General features: G+C 36.1%; 1 long non-coding RNA gene across 1 annotated transcript; it reads right to left on the bottom strand.

The window, feature by feature from the left end:
* Positions 1 to 2617: 2617 nt before the first annotated feature.
* LOC119000321 (uncharacterized) lies at positions 2618 to 14954 on the bottom strand. Its single transcript, XR_005069294.1, has 3 exons — positions 14877 to 14954; positions 13143 to 13144; positions 2618 to 2630 (listed from the first exon to the last, which is right to left on the bottom strand). It is a non-coding gene; the product is annotated as an uncharacterized LOC119000321 (long non-coding RNA).
* Positions 14955 to 22174: the final 7220 nt, after the last annotated feature.

Below are 22174 nucleotides of genomic sequence, written 5' to 3' on the forward strand. Positions count from 1 at the left end.
GTAATACAACTAGATTTATTTTCAGGATGAAAGAAAGCTGTTAATCCAGATCAACAGAGAATTTAGGGTAAGATAAGACAATAGCGAAAGTTAGAGTTTAAATTGAAGTTGTTAAATTAGTCTCATTGCTGAGAGTCCCATAGTACCTAAGATAGTGGAATTGAGCAGATCAAACTCCAGAAATAGAACTAAGCAATGAGGAGATAGCCAACCTATCAGATGCAGAGTTCAAAACACTGGTAATCAGGCTGCTCAGAAAAGTGATTGAATACAGCTGCAAAATAAAGGAAGAAGTGAAAGTTATACTAAATAAAATAAAGAAAAATATACAGGGAAACAACAGTGAAAATAAGGAAGCTGGGGCTCATATAAACAATTTGGAACAGAAGGAAGAAATAAATATTCAACCAGAACAGAAAGAAAAAAATGAAGAGAGGCTTAGAAACCTCTGGGACAACTTTAAATGTATCAGCATCTGAATTACAGGGGTACCAGAAGAAGAAGAAGAAAAAGAAATTGAAAACTTATTAGAAAAAAACAATGAATCAAAACTTTCCAAATTTGATGAAGGAAATAGACATACCAATCCAGAAAGCTCGAAGAATCCCAAACAAGTTTGACCCAAAGAGGTCCACACCAAGACACAGCATAATTAAAATACTAAAGGTTGCAGATAAAGAGAGAATCTCAGAAACAGCAAGAGAAAAGAAAAAAGTTACCTAAGGAGGAGGCCCCATAATACTACCAGCTGATTTCTCAGAAGAAACCTTTCAGGCTAGAAGGGACTGGCAAGAAGTGTTCAAAGTGATGAAAGGCAAGGACCTACATCCAACATGACTCTATCCAGCAAAGCTATCATTTGAAGTGGAAGGGCAGATAAAGTGCCTCACAGACAATATAAATCCAAAGGAGTTCATCATCTCCACAAGCCCTTATTATATAAAATGTTAAAGGGTCGTATCTAAGAAAAAGATTATCAAAACTCTGAAGAATGAAATGACAACAAACTCTCAATATCAACAATTGAATCTAAAATAATAATGATAATAATAAAACCCCAACAACTAAGCAAACAACTAGAACAGGAACAGAATCACAGAAATGAAGATCACATGGAGGGTTATCAGCAGGGAGGAGGAAGGGAGAGAATGTGGGAGAAGGTGCAGGGAATACGAAGCCCAAATGGTAGGTACAAAATAAGCAGGGGTAGGTTAAGAACAGTACAGGAAATGGAGAAGCCAAAGAACTTATATGTATGGCCCACGGGCATGAACTAAGGGGGGAATGCTTGAGGGAATGGGAGTCCTCGGTGGAGGTGAACAAAGGGGGAAAATGGGACAACTGTAATAGCATAATCAATAAAATATACTTTTAAAAAAGCATTGCATACAGTAACTTAAACTGTATTTTATACTGTTGAAAGAACACATTTTTCCTATTTCGTTTTCTGAAATGCCTACTGAGACCCTGTTAAATGTCTGTTGATTAAGCAACACTAAAACTAAAATCAAGAAAAACCTTCACTAGCTAATATTTTGTTGGCTAAGCAAAGTCATTGACTGTCTATCTTTCTAATTTAGCTTTCCCCAAGTTTATTTTTGTTTCTTTTGGTTTTAATTATGCTTCCAATCCATCCACTTTTATTTACATTTATATTTTAAATCAATGTTGTATATCATTTAAAATTATACGTTTTAAAACATCTGGTTTAATTATGCTTTCTCTCTTATTTCCATCTTTGCTGCAGCTGTTTCCCATATTGACTGCTACCAGAGGTTTATTTTGCCTCATTTTTCAATTTTGTTTTCTTTCTGCAAGAAGACATCTTTCCACATTAGAACAACCATTTTCTTTATTATTTTTCTGATTGTTGATTATGCATTCTGTGAGGAAGAAACAGTGCTGACACAAGGCATAACTAAAACCAATACTGACCAAACTCCACAGGGAGCTTAGCTTGCTCAGTTGGGAAGCTGCTGTACTTGGCCATGGCTTCTATTCTGCATGATACATATCACTATCGGCAGGACTTTAGGAACAGAGGGCTCAAAATTGTAGGCATAAAAGATCAAGGCAATTTTCTTTGCATCTGACACTACCCAGTAACACTCACTAAGACTCATAATAACATCAGAAATACTTGTCAAGCAGATTCACCAAGAGGTTTCCATCTTTAGAGGTATAGTTTTCTAATTTGCTGAGCCATCAGTCTAGTGAAGGAAAAGGTTAAGAACCGAGTATCATCTCATTGAGCTCAGGTAAGGCACAATGTTTAAATATTCTCAATATAAAGTTGAGTTCCAGGGCCAGGATCAGTAATACCGTATTATTACTTAAATGAGACACTTAACATTACTACTTCAATATTTCTACATTCATTGCAGAAACACCAACAATGAAAAATTGCAGTACTGCGATACTTGGTGCTTAATAGCTCTAGAAAAGTTTAGTCAATTTCATGTATTATACCAGCTGATCTTCATGAGAATGCTAAATTATTTTATTCCTCACAAAGTAGATGAGAAAGGTGAAATTCAGAAGGTGTAGTGGACCTGCCCAAGTCACAGATACATTTAGAGACAGAAGTGGTACTAGAACCCCAGCCTGTGGCCTTCAGTTTTAAGTTTCTTCTATCCTACATGGGAGTAATCAAATGTTGCCGGTCTAAGGGTCAGGACATTGAGGTTCCAACTCCAGCTCTACTATTTACAAGGTAGTTGACTGCTGGAGAGTTATTTTGTGTTTCTGGAAACACATCCAAGGATTTTGATGCAAGGTAAAGAATCCAGAGTCTGAAACATTCAATTTCCATATATATATATATATATGAATGTGGGTGTGTATATATATACATACACATAGGTACATACATACATACATACATATATATACACATACACATTACACATAAATTTTTAATAGAAAACAAAAACACTAATATGCTTCAAAAATACACAGGGCTCTGGAGACCATAGTAATATGGTCCATTATTATTCTCATAATATTTGTGCTAAAATTATAAATATAATAATTGCTAATACATTCTAAAATTTATTTATTTCATTTTACCTGCCACATAAATAAATGGACCAAACCATATTTATTTTAAAATAGGCTTAACTTTAAAGAGAGTGAACTATTTAAATAAAGACATCAAAACTTTCAAATTATAGTCATATTACTATATTCAATTCTTTTAAACCAAGCCAGCACATGTAAACCCATTAGTAATAAAATTTCAGCAAGAGAGTTTCCAAGTGCATTTTTAATTCAGATTATTTTGGTTCAGGCAATTGTTTCTTAATATTTAACACTTGGTTTTCCATTGCCCCTTTGCTCTTCAAGAGTTTTTACATGTAAATTCAACAATCTGAAGAGAAGAGATGCTAGTGAAATACATTTTTAATTGTCAGTTTATAAATGACAGGCATGATGAAAAAAATGTTCTTGTACTTTTTAAAAATATAATTGGATAATTTGTATAAAATTAGAAAATGTATTCTTGAAAGAATACACCTACTCATTTGTCTTTACAAATATAGAAATCTATTTAGAATGACAAATCACTTTGTTCTAGACTGTCTTTGATTCTATAGAAACTTTTTTGAGGTTTGCATTAACAAATTCTGAATATAAATAATTTCTTTTGTAAGAAAGAAAGAGTATACAAGAAATTTCTTATAATATAATCTCCAAATGAAACTAGAAAATTATTGTACGAACACCTACACTAATTGCTGAGCCAACTCATTGCTAAGAAAACACAATGACAAAATAAACTATCATTTTAAAAATTCTTTCAAAAGCATTACAACAAATGTATTATAATAAGGCAGGTAAATGTAAGAGGTAATCAGAGAACTTTTTTAATTAGGCAGAATTTCAGTGAGCTAAATACATACTTTACTTTTAAATGAATTATAGTAATGCTGAACATTTTAACCCTCTTGAGATATGTAAGTACTGAGAAACCATGATAATGAATCTCATTAAAATATTTAGAGCAAGTTGAAAACTATAATTTATAAAAGCATGCAATTGAATATTATGAATTTGTGATTCTAAAGTAGAAAAGTGCTGGATATGTATAGCTAAACTCCAGGTTCTTATATAGTTTCTTCATGTGATATATAAAGTTGTTCATGTTTTGGACAAGGGGATTTTTCAGTGGTTCTGTTTTTTTCAGTTCCTCTGATTGCAAGTAGAAACCAAGGAAGAGGGTGCTTGAATAAGGGCATTTTTAAGTAGCAATGGATTATCATATTGATGGCTTGTTTTTTACTTCCACCCAACGCAGCACCCAGTATTATCTGCCTTCAGGGCTCTCCTATAGTCTCCAGCACATTAACACTGGTTATTATTCACTTTTATGTTTCAGAAACAGGTGCAATGTGATGGGGGAAATGTATTAAGTAGTCAGAAACAAATGTGTTCATACTATCAAAGCCCCAATCGTTCTAAAATAAGTTCGGGGTATATTACTTGCAATATCACTTTTTTTCCATTTCTCTAATTTATTATGTTAAAACTATCCATCTTTATTCAACATGATGCTCATAATTTATGTTCTAAACACAGGAAATAAAGTATTTTTTCAATAGTAAGTGCAATTAAAGCAGAGAGATTTGGGCAGGCCCAAAGTCTGTACCTACCAGGCATTTGTTATATCTGAAAAATTGGCCTTGGTGGATTAACCTTCAGTTCAGTCACTTTGCATGGAGAAGTGCTCACAAGTCCTCGATCTGCCAGTACTTTTGCTCACATACACCTTCGTGAAGAAACGTCCTCCATTCGATTGGAGAATGCCGATGAATTTCCTAACCAAGTGTGAGGGAAGACATATCTTTTAAAATATTATTTTTCATTAAAAAGTGCCCAAATAAAGAAGTATGTTGTTAATTACACACTAGTTCAATTTTCACTTCTTATGGCTTCAGAGCAATAGGAAATAACATCACTGCTTTGAGTTTCTGCATAGAATAACGTTTCTGCATCCTTTGTTTTTATGAGACTTGAACACACTTCCATTTGGAAAATGGCTCAGTCTTTTTTTGGAAACAAGGTAGCTTCTTATTTTAATCCTAATATTTGACTCTACAATAGTAAAGCATTGATTCCGAGGAAAATAAAAACTATGTAACACAAAGACAAAGACAGCATGTGGTGACAGCCAGAGGGAAAAGGGATCAAGAGGTAGGCGGAGGAGCCAAGGGAGCGGGGAGCGAAAAGGAAGAGATTGCTCAGAGCAATGGGCGTACGATGCAGTGCATACATTATTTTACTGCGTTGTACACTTGAAAACTGTGTGGTTTTGTGAACCAGGGTCACCCCAATACATTCCATTTATGAAAAGTAAATAAGTTATACTACGCTTTCCTAGGATTGTATATTTTTAACTCATTTCAGTATCCTCGTGGGAACATTCAGAGAGGTCAGAGAATGTGTGTGTGTGTGAACCTTTAACGGGTGTGTCTCAGCAGTCTCTCATGCCTTTCAACACATGCTGCTGGAGTTTATTCAGTCTGCTCAGTGCACGTCTAACAAAACTGAGTGTTTGCAGATAGAATAACAATCCATTCTTCTCCTATATTTCCCACTGTGGGGTAAGCGATCTTAAGTTAAGGTTATTTTTCAGGCAGAAATATATCACTTTCTCAGAAAATGAGGCATGTCAGTCATTACTACACTTACTCACACCTGATATCAGTGTCATTCAATGTGAAAAAGCATTATAACACTTGGAGCATATGGTGTTGATATAAATAAAAATATATTCTTAAGTTATGCTTTGGATTATGAAATAGTACAGTGAGGGATTTCCAAGTACATGAGCGTAAACTTCCAAATTAGGGTTTTAAACACAACAACAACCAAAAAACCCACAAAATATACTCAAATTATGGAAAAGGAAGAAAATAATAATGAAGAGGACAGAAATTAATGAAACAGAAAAAGCATTTCAGTAGCAATAATTGCACTGCTGAAATTGATTTCTTGAAAACAAACAAGAAATTAAATAAACCTCTAATTACTAAGAAATAAAATGCATGATTGGAACAAAAAGGAGATAAATCAACTGCTACAGCATTAACTATTAAAATATGAATTCAATTAATAACTTTATGCCAATAATATTAGAAATTCAGATAAACTAATTATTACTAGACAAAAGTCTATCAAAACTGAATACAATTTATATTCAAAAGGTATTGAATAATAGGCCTGGCTGGTGTAGCTCAGTGGATTGAGTGCAGGCCTGCAAATCAGAGGATTGCTGTTCGATTCCCAGTCAGGGCACATGCCTGGGTTGCAGGCCAGTTCCCAGCAGGGATGCACAAGAGGCAACTATATATTGATATTTCTCTCCCTCTCTCCTTCCCCTCCCCTTTAATGATAAATAAATAAAATTTTTTTAAAAGATATTGAATACCTGAATAGCACTAAAACTTTTTTTAAAAAGTAGTAATTAATTTTTTTGAAATAACACTAAGTCTAGAGGGCTTTAGTTTCACAAAATATCAATGAATATTGATATTAATTGTAAGCTCATAAAACTGCTTTAGATAATAGAAAAAATGTTCAATGTCAAACTTATTATACAAATATAACCTTGCTAAGAACAAAAGCAATAATTATAAATTATTGGAAAAAAGAATAATTATAAATTTATTTCACTCATAAAAATTGATTCAAGAACCTTAATCTAAAGATTAGTAAATCGAGTTCGGTAATGCATCAAAAACTGTTACTACACAAGGAGTGTATTGAGTAAATATTATGAGTGTAAGAATAATTGAGTATCAATTGATTAATGTGATTTCCTATAAAAAGATATTATTAGAGAAAAATAGCATATGAATCAATGTATAAAATTTGATAATACATAACACACCAGTCTATTGATCTGATAAGAGAAATTTGCATAAAAGTTTAAAGCAGAGCCATACTAAGTGGCAAAAATTATAATATTTATTAAAGACATTTATAATAAGGAAATAAATGCAGAAAAAGAGGTATTACTTACTCTTGTAAATAGAAGATTTAATAGAAAGAAGACATTGTTTCCTAAATGGCCACCAAGATCAATACCATTTTCTTTAACTCACAAATAAAAGGAAATACAACAAATGCAAAAGTGAACGCCCAAGACTGAGACTACTGAAAAATAACAGTGTAGTCACAGTTTCTCTAACAGATATTAAGGTAAATGAAAAAATTTAGTAATTGAGATTTTTTGTGTTTGTAAAAGTGTAGACAAGTGATTCACACTGAGTCCATGTCATATTACAGAACGTATGAGAGATTTGGTTTATTTTAAAACAGGTATTTCAGATAATTCTAAAATGTTTATCAACAAAGTGACACTGCCATGATATTAACAATTGGCTAATTCTATAATTGGGAAGTGATTCTGTTCACTGTAGAGAAAAACAGTATGAAAACAATAAGTACTTTTGGAACCATAAGTTCTCCCGGTGAAAGAAACTGAAACCAGATACCTGGTTCACAGAATGTACAAAACTCGATTGAATTTGCATAAAGAATCAAAAAGACAAAGCTATAACATTTTTGAAACATAATAGAAAAGGATGCTTTTGTATTCTGCATGTGGAAAGACTGCAAACAAGGAAATAAATGCAAACTATAATGGGAAGGTTTATAACCTGGACTACCTTAAATTCCTAAGAAGCATACATTAAAAAGGAAAATTCCATATGGATAATTCTACATCCAACATAAAAATGTAATCAGAATATAAAGTTATATCAATCATTAAATATACAGAACAATCAGATAGCAAAATGATTAAAAGATATGATGAGACATTTTATTAGAAGTGAATCATAGTTTGTCCATAAGCACATCAAAATATAATCCAATTTATTAAAACCAAGAAAAAATTACTGAGGCCCAAAGAAACGCAGTTTAATATTTTAAAAGTAGGCAACACTTAAATTAAAAAATATTAAGGGCAAATGTTGCTAAAGATTGCAGAAAGCGGTAAAAATGTAATTGGTATCATCAGCTTGGATTTTTTAACAATATCCAGAGAGTGGAACATACATGTTCAACATTAAACATGAGGTAATTAGAAAGATCACATGAAGAGTGATAAAGGGACTATTTTCTAACCTAAATGGAGGGGACAAAGACCTTTATTTTTCTTTACTCTTTAATCTAGATAGACCATGAAAATAAGTATATTCATGCTTTTATTTTCTCCAATAAAAATTAATAAAAGAATATGTGAAGCCCTGGCGTGTGTGGCTCGGTGAATTGAGTGCAGACTACGAACCAAAGCGTCACTGGTTCAATTCCCAGTCAGGGCACATGCCTGAGTTATGGGCCAGATCCCTGGTAGGGGGCACAGGAGAGGCAACCACACATTGATGTTTCTCTCCCTCTCTTTCTCCTTCCTTCCCCCCCCCTCTCTAAAAAATAAGTAAATAAAACCTTTAAAAAAAGAGTATGTGCAAAAGTATTGCTAAATTAATGGTGGTGTTGCTAGCATGCAGCACATTTCAAGCATGTATGTATTTATGCACTTATTTTATTGCACTAGATTATAAGAAGAGACCTGGAAAACATTAAATATCTTTTAAACATTCAAATTATTTCCAGTCATGCTCATAGATCACAGAGTGGAATTCACTGTACATACATAATGAGCCAATAGTCTTTTGCCACTCTTTATAAAAACTCATATGACTAGGCCACACATCCATAGTAATTTAATAAGGTGATATGAAATTTAAACGAACCCAAAAAAAAGCATTGAAAGACCCATTGCATCTAAATTATCACAGGAATGTTAATGTTTTTTTTATTTTTATAACTGTCAAATTTTTAAATAGATCTCTAAATGTATGATTGTCTTTCTACACTAATCAGGAGACAACTTTCAAATACGAATGAGGGGGAAGTCATGAAGTATAAACCAACATTAGTAAAAATATATGCAGTATTAAATCCACACAACATTATGTTATAGGTCTGTCATTATTTCCATTGTGCAGATCAGAAAATTATAGTATATAGAGAAGTTGAACATATTGCTCATAATCATAACCTCTAAGCAATGAAACTGGGATAAAACCCATATCTGTTGCCTAAATCAGTATTTGCAACACACTGACAGGCATAGAGAAGGATTCAAGTCCGAGTCTGTGCTGAAAACAACCTCCAAGACAGCACAGCATCCTAGCTTATAATTACCAGTGGCAAAATGACACCCAGATCTGTTTAATCACAAAGTCTAGGATCTTTACCATCCCTAAATAAAAGTCAATAAAGGATTCTAAAGATCTATGATGTAAACCAGTTAGTTTCTGTGTCAATGTTAAACATAGCTCTCTTAGGCTCCATTCAACTTGCCCATCATCATTGAATCTGCTGTTTAAATCCAGTGGTTGCTTTCTCACCATCTACGTGGATGTGACACTGAAAGCACCTTTTTGCATCTCATGTTCATGCGTGTGGGCCTTACACTTTATTTTTCCATTGCTCCAATCTCCAGGCACAGGGGCAGCACAACCCATTGTTGTTCGGAAGCTTATTTCTAAAAAGGAAACTCCAGGAAGAAACTGTTTCTCCTGAAAGAAGGGGCAGTGGCAAGGGGGTAAGATGCACACTTCTCTTTTCTTCAGGCTTTGTTTGAGCAACTTCACTTTCTATAAAAACTTTTGGAAAAAAAAATTTTAAAAACATTTGGGACTTTCTAGAAGTTCTTTCTGCATATAGTTTTCCCTGTCATGTACACACATACTGCACATAACTTCTCCACGCTGTTTAAAACCTTTGACATCACAGACAAGGACATCTTGAAATTCCTTGCACGAATATGTTGAGGAATAACGTTGTATTATGATTGTTGCAGATACTGCTTTCCTACCCAATAAACATTTATGACATTCTCCTTCCTAATAGATCCTAATCTATTGCAGACAAATACCTGTTTTCTTCTCTTTGCATTATGCTTCAGGAGAAGCTGAATTCCATGGCATAATTTATGTTGGGATAATCTCCAGTATCTTGTCAGAGATTGGTGAAGGGGAAAAGTAGGATCATACTATCATATTGGTAGCAGGGGACTCAGAAACTTCAGGAAAAGTGTTTCTACTTTCAAGGGAAACTACAAAAGGTCATAGGATTGTCATTTTCCTCAGGATGTGCCTGTGTCTGGGACTGTGAAAAATTGGAATGAATGTATCTATCTCACTACCAGCCAGAGAATGAACTGACAGAAGGGAAGAAGGTTACAAAGAGCCAGATCCTTAAAGATGTTTTTAAACTGCTGAAAGAACCACACCTGAAGATGGTCCCACTCTAGTCTTCCTTCATGTAGGGGCATATATTTTATCATTGAAACCCATTTGAGACAACATTCCTGTTACTTGCAGGCATATTATATCCTGAACCGCTCATATTTTCTCATATATCCCTCAAACTAATCAACCAGTGGCATTCATTGCTTCAGGGAGCATAGCATATTTCTAAATAACTCATTTTTCCTATTTACTAAAAATAATAGTCCTAAACAGCTGCAATTTTGTTATGAAAGCTAGGCTGTTTGGGAGACTAAATTTAGCATAATAATGCCAAGAGCCTAAAAGACTCAAAGCCTAGAGTATATACCATAAACCACAGAGTGGAAAGCAATGGGGAATTAAAAGATGGAGTGAAATCTAGCTTTCTCCCAATGAGAAAAGAGATCCATATTCAAACAACTAAAGAAAGGGTAGAGATCTGGCAGAAAAGAAGTAATTTATAAAAACCGAGTTCTTAATAAAGGTGATCAAGACCCAACTCCAGACTAAAATTCTCGAATAAATTAGAGATGTTAAAGAACAGAATGTATTGTGTTTACAACCAAAAGTCCAGCAGGAACTTAACTTATGGGCAGAGACACACCTAAGAGAAAACACTCACAGCCTTAGAATTACAAGGGTAAGAGGCGGGTTATACTTGTGGTTATGAGGAAGCAACAGGTCAAGTTTCTAGAAATTATATGAGAAAAATTATTTCCTTTTGCAACTTAAAAATCTTGTCATTTCGATTATAAAAATATAGATATGTTGGTATGTGATAAAATAAAACAGTGTTCTACTTACATTGTTAACTTTATAATGGTGTGAAAGTAATACATATTTAGTAGAAACTCTTCTTCCAATTCTGAATTTTTATGTTTCCCTGGTCTAGTGATATGCAATACAATGCTCTCCCATGATGTTAGACAACGGCACTGAGATAATGTTGCCCCCCTGTAAGCTAATGTAAGTGTTCTGAGCATGAGTAAGGCAGGCTAGGCCAGGCTAAGCTGTGATGTTTGGTGGGTTGGGTGTATTAAATGCATTTTGACTCACAATATTTTTAACTTAAAATGGGTTTATCAGGATATGACGCCACTGTAAGTTGAGAAGCATCAGTACATATATTTAGTTATTACTGTAATAATTATTTATTTTAACTTTAAAGGCTAAAATAACAAAGGTAACTTAAATTATTGGAGTATAATTGTGAGGAGCACATTACACAGATATTTTCTCTTGACTTTAAAACATTCTTGACAGGTGGCTCTTATCATCCTTATGTTCCCTATGAGAATCTAGACTAGAATCTAGATTCAAAAAATTGCTCAACAACAAAAAAGAAGGATTTGGTTAAAGAATAATTCAAACTTGGAAAATGTACTTTTCTTTTCAAAAGCTTAAGTTGTATCTCAATATATCATACACCTTTCATTTTCTCAATGTCAGACGTAGATACAATTATATATGGTTGTCCAGACTATGTTAAATTATTTATTTCACAAGAATTTTTGCCATCTGGAGCATTTACATAAAATAGAAAAAACAAAACAGTTACACAAGGAAATTACAATAACTTTGAATTAATGTGCCGATTCAGTGCTATGCTTTGGATGACCATGTAAAATAAATCTGATGTCACCAACCAACAATTGGGAAATGGAATGATGAGATGTAATTTTCACAGGAAATTACATTCTTAAAATAATCATCAAGTACTTTTCCTCTCTCATAAAAATATATTTAACTCTAACAGAAGAAAACCAAATCATGAATGCTACAGTATTTCTTGAGGAATGAATAATTTTTTGTGATACAAACATGCTCTTGAATTTCATTTAGATCCATTTCATTTCATTCACATATACATGTGTGTATACACATGTATATATTATGCATCGTTGTATATTATTGTTTTATTGATATAAAATATTTATTGCAATATAATACATTAACATGTTGCATGTTATATTGTATACATGTAAATGACAACACCAATCAAAGCTCTAAGATCGGCAACCTGTTTTTTATTCTGGCAGGGTGCCACCTTATCACCTTCATTAGCATCCACACCAAGTACATGACATAAGGCAGAATCAGTGACACTCAGACTTAGAACAGACTCAGTCCTCCAATGTCACATACTAATTGCACCTGCTGATACTGATCACATAGTGGATGCTGAGCTGGTAAGATATATTAAAGGTGAGGTTTAAAAGATGGCGTTAAGTGAGGAGACGAAAGGCAGAGGGATCAGCAGAAAAGTTCCAAGGTACTCTAAAATACAATTTAAAACAATGCAGCCTGTCCTCAGCTTGCCAGTAAACTGCAGGTAACCTGTGCCTGGGTTGTTGTCAAATTAAGGTAACTTCTTGAGCAAATGTTTTTAAAAGTAATTTCACGCTTTGCAGTCTCCAGCTACAGAACACTGAGTGTGGGGAATGTATCAGTCTTTCCAGATAAACATTTACACGTATGCAGGGATCAGTGTCAACGGAAAGCAACTATTTCACTCTCGCCACAGCCACTGGACAAAAGGAAGGGAATTTGCTGGGAGAGGTTAGCATTATAGTATCTCAGAATGGAAGGAAACGTCACAGTCAATATCAAAGTTGTCCCCAAGCTGACTGATAATTCTCACCACCTGGAATCCTTTTTAATGCATTGATTTATGCCACTCAACCTTTCCCATTCTAACCTGGTAGTTCTGGTAACAGGACTCAGGAATTCACACTTTTTTTTTGAAGTTCCCAAAAGGATTGTAACTAAGGTCTAGGTTTCAGGACAACTGGTTTACTCTAATCTTATTTCCTCCTAAAACCTACAACTTTAGACATCTGATATACTCATATCCCAGACGACCAGAAGTCTGATTTTGTCCTAGGAAATATAAATGGGTTAAAAGTGGAGGGAAAGGGAAGAGTTACATTATATATCTAGCAACAAACGTAATAATAAAACTGTGTTTCTTTCGCATCACTGACACCCTGGAATTTTAAAGTGTTCTTTTCATGCCTTGTTGAAAAGTAGGCAATAATTTTTAATATTATACTGCTAGGGGAAAATATTCTGAACTAAAATTCATTAGACATGTGTTGAGAACAAAGGACGGGTCATTTGTTGATGGGTGAAGATACCCCAGCACTGCTGTAGAAAACAAAGAGATTACTCCAGGGTCCTGCCTTCTGGGAAGATAAAAGATAAGTCAATGAGACATTAGAAATAGAATCACATATCATACAAAGTTACTTCTAAGACAAGCATAAAAGACACATCAAACGTCAAAGAACAAGTAGAAAGCCACACAGATTTTTCAGGTCTTTGGAAGAACAAGGCCTCCATTCTAGCCTGAGCAAAACCATCCTCCAGGCGGATGGGATGACCCCGTCAAACCATTCGCAAGTAACTTCTGAGGTGGTTGGCGAGGGTGAGGCTGCAGCCGCAGTACCCATTTGTGCAGACAGTTTCTGTTTCTTCTCATTTTGCCATGTGAAACGCCCTAGAGGAGCTTATATTCTAAGCCCTTATGAGATCTTATTTGTATTATATTTTGTATTTCTTAGGCTGAGATAAGACAGCAGACAGATCCATATTCGCATCAGAACAAAGGAAACAACAGAGCCAAGGTGAATGTGGGAGGCGGGAGAACTTACGCTGACTTCCTGACCTCGTGACTCTTTAGTTATGTCCTTAGATCAAAGCAAATACAGGAAGAGAGTAGTATAGATAGATACCCACTTTACTGGGGGGGGGGGGTGGTTTGAGCAAGTCTTTTGAATTATCTCAAAGTCCCATCCCATGCTCAATATTAAAAAATAAATAAAACAAACCTACAGAATGATTTGGTGACTCATTGTAACTTTTCAAATAAAATATAAGGCATTTTTAAAATGTTTGAAAGTCCAATTTACTTTTGTTTCCAGTGAATGTACACTTTATTTGTAAAATAAATATTCATATAAGATACATAAATAGAGAAATACTTTTTAAATAACATTATGTATTGAAATCCTAATTCTACAAATGTTATAATTAGTGAATCTTTCTTAATATAACTCATTGGAAATTTGGTTCCATAAACATTAAAGTTCTTGACAAAATGAAAGATTATTTTTACTTAGCTTTCAATGATTTAGAAAGCTAATTTTAAGTGAGTTTCTATTAGTATAAAATCTATTTTGACATACTCTTCTATTAAAATATTTCATTATATGCCCTGGCTGGTGAGGCACAGTGGATTGAGGGCTGACCTGTGAACCAAAGGGTCACCAGTTCAATTTCCAATCAGAGCACATGATTGGGTTGTGGACCAGGTCCCCAGTAAGGGGAATATGAGAAGAAACCACACACTGATGTTTCTCTCCCTCTCTTTCCCTCTCTCTAAAAGTAAATAAGTAAAGTCTTTTTTAAAATAAAGAATAAAATAAAATATTTTATTATATTCACACAATTGAATAATTAGGACAAATTTTATTGTAGATAACCTAGCATTTATTTATTTGTTCACTTCAGAAAGGTTTATTAAAACCTTTTGATGCAAAAGTTTTGCTTAACTTCATTGTTTTCTACTGAATTCATTGGGGTGATGTTGGTTAATAAATTTGTATTGGTTTCAGGTCTACAATTCCACAATACATCACCTGTGTATTCATTCTATATTTACATTCGAGCATTTTTACATTACATAATAGGCTCTGAACTTTGTGTATATACTAGGCCTATGTTTGTTACCAAACACAAGTGGGGTCCTCCTTCCTGCCCACCACCACCCTCCAGGCAAAATTCTGGAGGCAAAGGTTTGGCAAATGAGGAAAGGAGTCTTTATTCAAAAGCTACACCATTTGAAATAATAGCTTTCCACATGCATTAGTCACTCAAGCCTAGCAATTAAAGCTATAAACCCTGGTACTCTTTAGTTATGGCTTTAATCGATTAAGCCTATCAATGAGGCTAAACTATTAGCTATCTTTTGAGTTTCCTATCATCCACCACCCCACCACCCCTGCCCCTGTTAGTTTTCAATTATCTTGTTTCTATCAGATTAGTTTACAAACCAAAACAACATAAGATACAAAAGCTACACAATTTTTGAAAGAATGGCAGCCCGCCCCCTCTAAAACACCCAAAGAACAGCCCTGCCACCCTCGGCCAGGCCAGCCTGATCCTAGGCTGCACCCAGAGTTTCTTCCCCCATCCAAATTCATCCAAAGTACCGTCCCTTGGGAAACACAGGCAACCGCAGCACAATCATCCAGGCATCCTTAAGAAAAGGAGAGCCAGAGACCTGGTCTCTGCCCTTTTTATTTTAAATCTTTTGGCCCATAATTGCATGTGATTTAGAGGTGTTCAGCTTCTCAACCAATACCTTCCTAGACTGTTTACCATTGTCTCCAGCAATGCCCCTCTCTCCTCCTCCCCAGTGATCTGATTGCATATATGTAACAGGGCGCAGCCAAGAGGGGGGCCTCAGAACAGGATTTGAAATGGGGTCCAGAGCTCAGGGTGTCCAGGAAATATTAAGATGTCCTCACCCCCCTCCCAGGTGTCACTTGGGGGAAGGGACAAATGGAGCAGGGCCATTGAGAGCTGTTTCGCATAGCAACAGTTTCGCAGCTAACCTCAGGAATGGTCATTTAATGTATCTATAACCTTTAACTGGTTTCACAGATAGGTTCAATAGCTGTGGCCATACTTTGAGCCAGGGAGAAGGGAGTGGCTTCTACCCAGGATGTAACTGGGGGCTGGTCCCCTGCCTAGTTACAGCGCCTGCGTGTGAGCTTGGAGTTGATTGGCTCCACACCATGGGGCCACACCTGCCCAGACTCACTATGGCAGCCCAGTCGAGCTGGGAGGATGTGGGAGTCCTGACAGGTGTAACCAATTCTAGGAAGAGTCGGAAATTGGGCTGCAAAGGAGGACTAGTGCAGGGATTTAAACCCAGACACCGCAGTCATTGGAGAAAGAGCCATGCAGTTTGGCCAGAGTGGGGACCCCTGCAGCTTTGTGAAGGAGTACCACTTGGTTCTGCCAGAATGGAGATCCCTGCAGCCAGGTGAAGAAGAAAGCCCACGCTTTTGGTCAGAGTGCGGACCCCTGCAGCTCTGGTAGAGGAGGCTCATGTGCCTTTGGGGCGCTCCCTTTGGCAGCGTGGCCTGGAAAGCAGGTGAGACTTTGACTGGAAAAATGGGTACAAAGAACTCTTGCCAGTGGACCGTGAGAAAGTGCCACATGACTTTGGATTAACTGGAGATCCTGCCTGGACCGTGACACAGATGATAGTACCCGCAGCCTGGAAAAACAGGCGTGTGCTCTTTTCCTGATTTATGGTACCCAGAGTTAGGACAGGGGGAGAAGGGAGCTCTGTGTGTGTGTGTGTGTGTGTGTGTAGGTGTATACCCTAAAGGACTTTGATATTTTTATGGGGACATCGGGTCACTGCTTTAAGTCTCTATAGCTTTGAATAAACCTTTCCTTTTCCTGTTCACAAATCTCTGGCATTGAGAGATGTCTTTTCTCTGGCAGCAGACAGACGAGCCCAGCAGGTATTAGTGTACCATCCTTGGGAGGGGCCCCTGTTTTCTGTAGCAGTTTTGGGCATCCCTCGGTGGGCCAAGTATTGACCCCCCCGGACCTCTATTTTGTAACATATATATGTATATATATTTCACTCTCTCGAGAGCTCGTTTTATTTATGAATTATAAGAATAAAATAACTAGAATAATTCATGGTGTAAGAAAGAGTAAATGTGAGAAAATTAAACTTCAGGTAGCATATATCAACCTAAGAAATGTCCAAATCTGTAGAGAATTTTTGTGAGAACCTATCTAAGCCAAACTGAACACAGTTGCCAGGAAACTGGAGAATGACAGTTTTGCAGTTTCTTTTATGCGTTAGAAATTAAGGAGAGGACACAGAGAAGATTACAAGAAGGTGGGAGAAAGCAAAGCAGAGATCAGATTACAGAGTAGTTAAGATTATGTGCGCAAACGAAGGTGATTAAGTTGACTTCAAAGGTGTATCAACCTAGGTGCATGAAAACAATAGACAGGGCTTGCTTAAAACAAACGCAATTCCTTGACGAGAGAAGTTATACGCCCAAGGCGTGACTACCCACCACGGCTTTCCCAGTTGGGAAGTTATGATCGGACCACTCTGCGAGGTTACTTTTGGTTATATGTATTATAGCGCCACCATTTTAGCTACGTGTTCTTGTGGATAAACACACTTTGGGGGCTTTGATCTACATATTACAGAACTATTCCAAGTACAAATTCCCCACCCTTAGATCAAGTTAAAAAACAACTGGCAATTTATGTGAAGAGCTGCAATATGTTCCCGCAAAACAAATGTTTTATCCAGAGACTTTGTCTCCATGTACAATATATTTTGTGTTGAGATTTACCTGATTTTTCTCCCATGAAGCGACTACTGGTAATGACTATTCACGCTAAGTACACACTAGTGTGGTTGAACCTGCTCTAAATCTATGGCTTTTAAAAATAGGTTATCACATTCCCAGGTTTAATAATATTTATTTTCAAGATTATCAAAATTATAAAGAAGTATAATCTGTATAATAATTAAAACAATTGGCTATAAAATATAACATTCTTCCATAAATTGTCCAATGTACAAGTCCAGAGAAGAAAAATCTTCATAATATTAGTTATGGTAGAATAGGTATTAAATATTCTGTTACATTTTATTTTCTGTTGCTATCAATGCATAGGTCAAGTAAGAACCAAGACATATCAAAATATTACAGTCTTAAATTTAAGAAGATATATATTTTGAAAAGTCAGAGTACTAAACAGTTTTCAGAGAAGTGACAGTTGCTTTAACAAACTCCAGGTTGCTAGGTCTCCCCACACCGTCTCCAAGACAGTTGTTGGTGTTTGGAGTGCAGCCGGCTCCCTGCCCCAACAGAAAACACCGAAACCTCTGACTTCCTTCTGTCCTTATTCCACTTCACCCTCTCTTTCAAGGTTGCACTAGATTCTTCAATGCATTGAGTTTTAGTTTTAGAAAATATGTTAATAGAAAAAGGTTAGCTGCTATTTCAAAGAGAAAGTAGCCACATGGTTCGTACTGGGTGGGAGTGAGGAGATTTAACTGGCAGATCCTAACTAAAACCTTTCTGTGGATTTCCATCGTTCTTAGCCTAATGACTGAAACATTAAATATGGCCTAGGAAACCCACGTGGTCGGAAGACTTTTCTGGCTTCAGTGGATAATATTTTCCTTCTCAATCAAACACTGTCTTTTTGTCACGTGTTTTGGGAGGTTTCAGTTGCCTTGGGATATATCCAATACAGTAGTCTTTCTCCCGTCTGAGAGACCACAGCAGCTATCACCGCACCGTTTACATGGTGATCCAGGTGGACTCTACCAAGAGTTCAAGAAATGGTTAATGAGATTAAACCTACATACCTGAAATCTGAAACTCCACAAAGGGGTTAAAATACCCTGTAACAACCGATCGTTCTACAAAGCTTTCCGAGTAAAATCTGAGAACAATGGCTTTCTTCCTAACACTCATTATAAAAACCAAATAAAATGAAGGTAAGCGCAAATGAGAAAATACCAAACTAGTATGGAGAGAACAATATCAACAACCAGAAATTATTAAAATATTTGAAATTTTGAAGATTAGATTTGTGCATTCGTGTAGGAAAAAAGTGAAATGATGTTTTAAAAGACAAGTCACTCTGCTCTTTTCTGGAAGACAGAACGTGCAGTTTTTAAACACAAATGTGGAAAAACCCACTAGTATTTCCAAATTGGAAAGCTAGAAACAGCACAAATTATAAAAGGAGGGACCACTTCAGATGAATCCTTTCACCAGGGGCAGGTCATGAATATCTACCCGCATCTATAGGGCAGAGAGAAGGTCAATCCACAGATACATAATTCTAAGAATGGATAAAATCCTGCTGCGGCTCACAATCTAAGTGTGCATACTAACTACGCAGTAATGCAGTCTTAAAAACTAACTAATTTTGATTCTGTATGGATATTCAGGTGTAATAGAGTGATTCCATTTCTACTTCCACAATGATATTGGAGTGTAATTCTAGTGGAAATTAATCGAAACACCAATCAATCTAATACATAGAACGCTCTTTCTGACCAAGCCTAAAATCAAACCTCAGCAGCAGAGGTGCTGAATGGACCAAACAGAACAGTAATGTGTGTACACACCACAGTGACATTATGACACGGGGAGAATCATCCACAGTTTCATGTTCAGAAGATTCAAAGGATTTTAGCCAAATCGTAATCACTGCATGACCTGGTAGGAATACTATCTGCTTTCTGCTGAATTTAAAGAAATCCTTTTAACAAGTATCTTGAAATGAGAAGTAAACCACTGTGAGAAAACTGTTGACTGTTTACCTACTGGGTGAAAAAAACGGAAAACCGAATTATCTTAAACCTGTATTTATTTTGATTTTGCCTGACATTTATTCACACAGAAACAGAAACAAGATATACGGCAAGAAATCAGGAGACTCTGTTTCTGGTAAATGGACAGTGTTTGTTTATAAAAAGTCACTTCTATCTAGAGAGCTTGGTAGTAGCTTCAGAATCTTTATAGATCCTGAAGCTGCCATTTGGCTCATCATTTAAATGCTGTAGAAACTCTCCACATTTCTGTGAAGATTCCAGGGTTCATGAAAAAAAATAGTAATTTGCTCCAGACAGCAAGTTGTTTTTTTTAAATCTTGTTTGGTTCTAAAGTTATATCTAATTTTTTAAAGTGCTTAGAAAAAGAACTAGACATACAGAGGATCCAGAGACACATGAAAAGATGCTCAATATCACTAGCTATAAGAAAGATGCAAATTAAAACTACAATGAGATACCACTTTACACTGGTGAGAATGGCTATCATAAACAAAGCAATAAACAACAAATGTTGGAGAGGGTGTGGGGAAAAGGGGACTCTGGTCCACTGTTGGTGGGATTGCAGACTGGTACAACCATTATGGAAAACAGTATGGAAGTTTCTCAGAAAACTAAAATTGGACTTGCCTTTTGACCCAGCAATTCCACTGCTGGGATTGTATCCTAAGAACCCTAAAACACCAATCCCAAAGAACATATGCACCCAAATGTTCATAGCAGCACAATTTACAATAGCCAAGAGTTGGAAGCAACCTAGGTGCCCGTCAGTAAATGAATGGATCAAAAAACTATGGTACATATACACAATGGAATTTTATGCTGCAGAAAGAAAGAAGGAGCTCCTACCTTTTGCAACAACATGGATGGAACTGGAAAGCATTATGCTGAGTGAAATAAGCCAGGTGTTGAAGGACAAATACCATATGATCTCACCTCTAACAGGAAGCTAAACAACAAAACAAACAAGCAAGCAAAATATAACCAAAGACACTGAAATAGAGAACAGGCTGACAGTGACCAGAGGGGAGAGGGGAGGGAATTTCAGGGGAAATAAGGGAGGGATTTAGAGGAACCTATATAAAGGATACATGGACAACAACTGAGAAGGGTGGAAATGGGAGGGAGGGGGGAGGATGGGGGGTGGAATGGGATGGGAGTAATAGACAGAAAACTGTACTTGAAAAATAATTAAATAAAAAAATTGAAAAAAAAAGAAAAAGAAAAAGAACTAGAAAAACTTGATATTGAGAAGAAATTCCAGTCTACTTCAAACATCTTTCTCTGGAAACTCCATCTTCAACATGCCCTTTGGCATATGTGAGGCCATTGTTAGATGCATTATTTTAAATCTTGAACAAATCTGAACAATTCCATTCAAATGTTTATACTTTTAGAAAACAATAGGAAAAAACTCTTTGAAGTGGTTATAGAAATGTTTCTTGCCAATTGCATTTTCATGTGGAAGGAGGTAAAAATGAGTATTCAGAAATGCAACCCACGGTCTGAAGACCAACAAAATTACCCACTCTAAAATGCTACAGAAAAAAATTAAATGAATAAATAAAACGGCACATAAGTATTTCACTGTAAACACAAGCAGTTTTGTAACCGAACCCGGATTTGGTTTCCTGCTACAACCAAAAGCAAACTTGTGAGACAGGTGCTGGTGAAAAGGAAAGAGGTTTATTCGAGTGCAAGCCACCTGGGAAGATGGGAGACTCTCAGACTGATAGTCCCACCTTAACAACCCAGTGCAGCAATTGGGTTATATCAAGAAAGAGAAGGGGGCTGGACAAAGAAATCGGGGGCGTGGGGCCGTGGATGGGCAGGACGGCTTCCCACAGGCCTTAATATGGATCTTGACAGTCAGCATCCTTGAGGCGGGCATCTGCTTTCTCATCAGCTGAATTTCTGGAGTCTTAAGGTCAGGATGCCTCCAAGGTTCCCACAGGGACAGAAACTGCTGAAGTGTAAAGTATACTTAAAAAAAAAAACAAAAAACCTTTCCATGTGCAAGCTCTAGTTTCGAGAGAAAAAATCAGGTTAGAGTAAAAGCTAGGTTTAATACGGAGTCAGAGTAGTATAAGTTTTTATTCCCTATTACAGCTGGAGGACTGAGGCAACATAAACAGACAGTGTGCAAAGATAAGTGAAGTTTCCCATGGCTCAGAGACTTGGAATGCATTATGACAGAATGACCTCAAATAAATAAGTGTTCTCCTGGCCAGATTAATGACGAGGGTCCTTAAAGTATATGATTTTGTAACCACTTTACTGTAAAGCTGAAACCAATGCAGAATAATAATGAATGCAAACTGTAATTGAAAAATAACAAATGAAAATAAGTAAGTAAAAGGACAGTACACTTCCAGTAGCATAATGTAAAGACCTGACACCAAGATTTATATCCCTGTAAGCTCCCTGGAGAGCAGTGTTTGTAAGTTTTGGTTATTGCTGC

This window comes from Sturnira hondurensis, unplaced genomic scaffold (genome assembly GCF_014824575.4).
Source record: "Sturnira hondurensis isolate 20B ecotype Veracruz unplaced genomic scaffold, ASM1482457v3 Scaffold0015596, whole genome shotgun sequence".
NCBI classification, from domain to species: Eukaryota; Metazoa; Chordata; class Mammalia; order Chiroptera; family Phyllostomidae; genus Sturnira; species Sturnira hondurensis.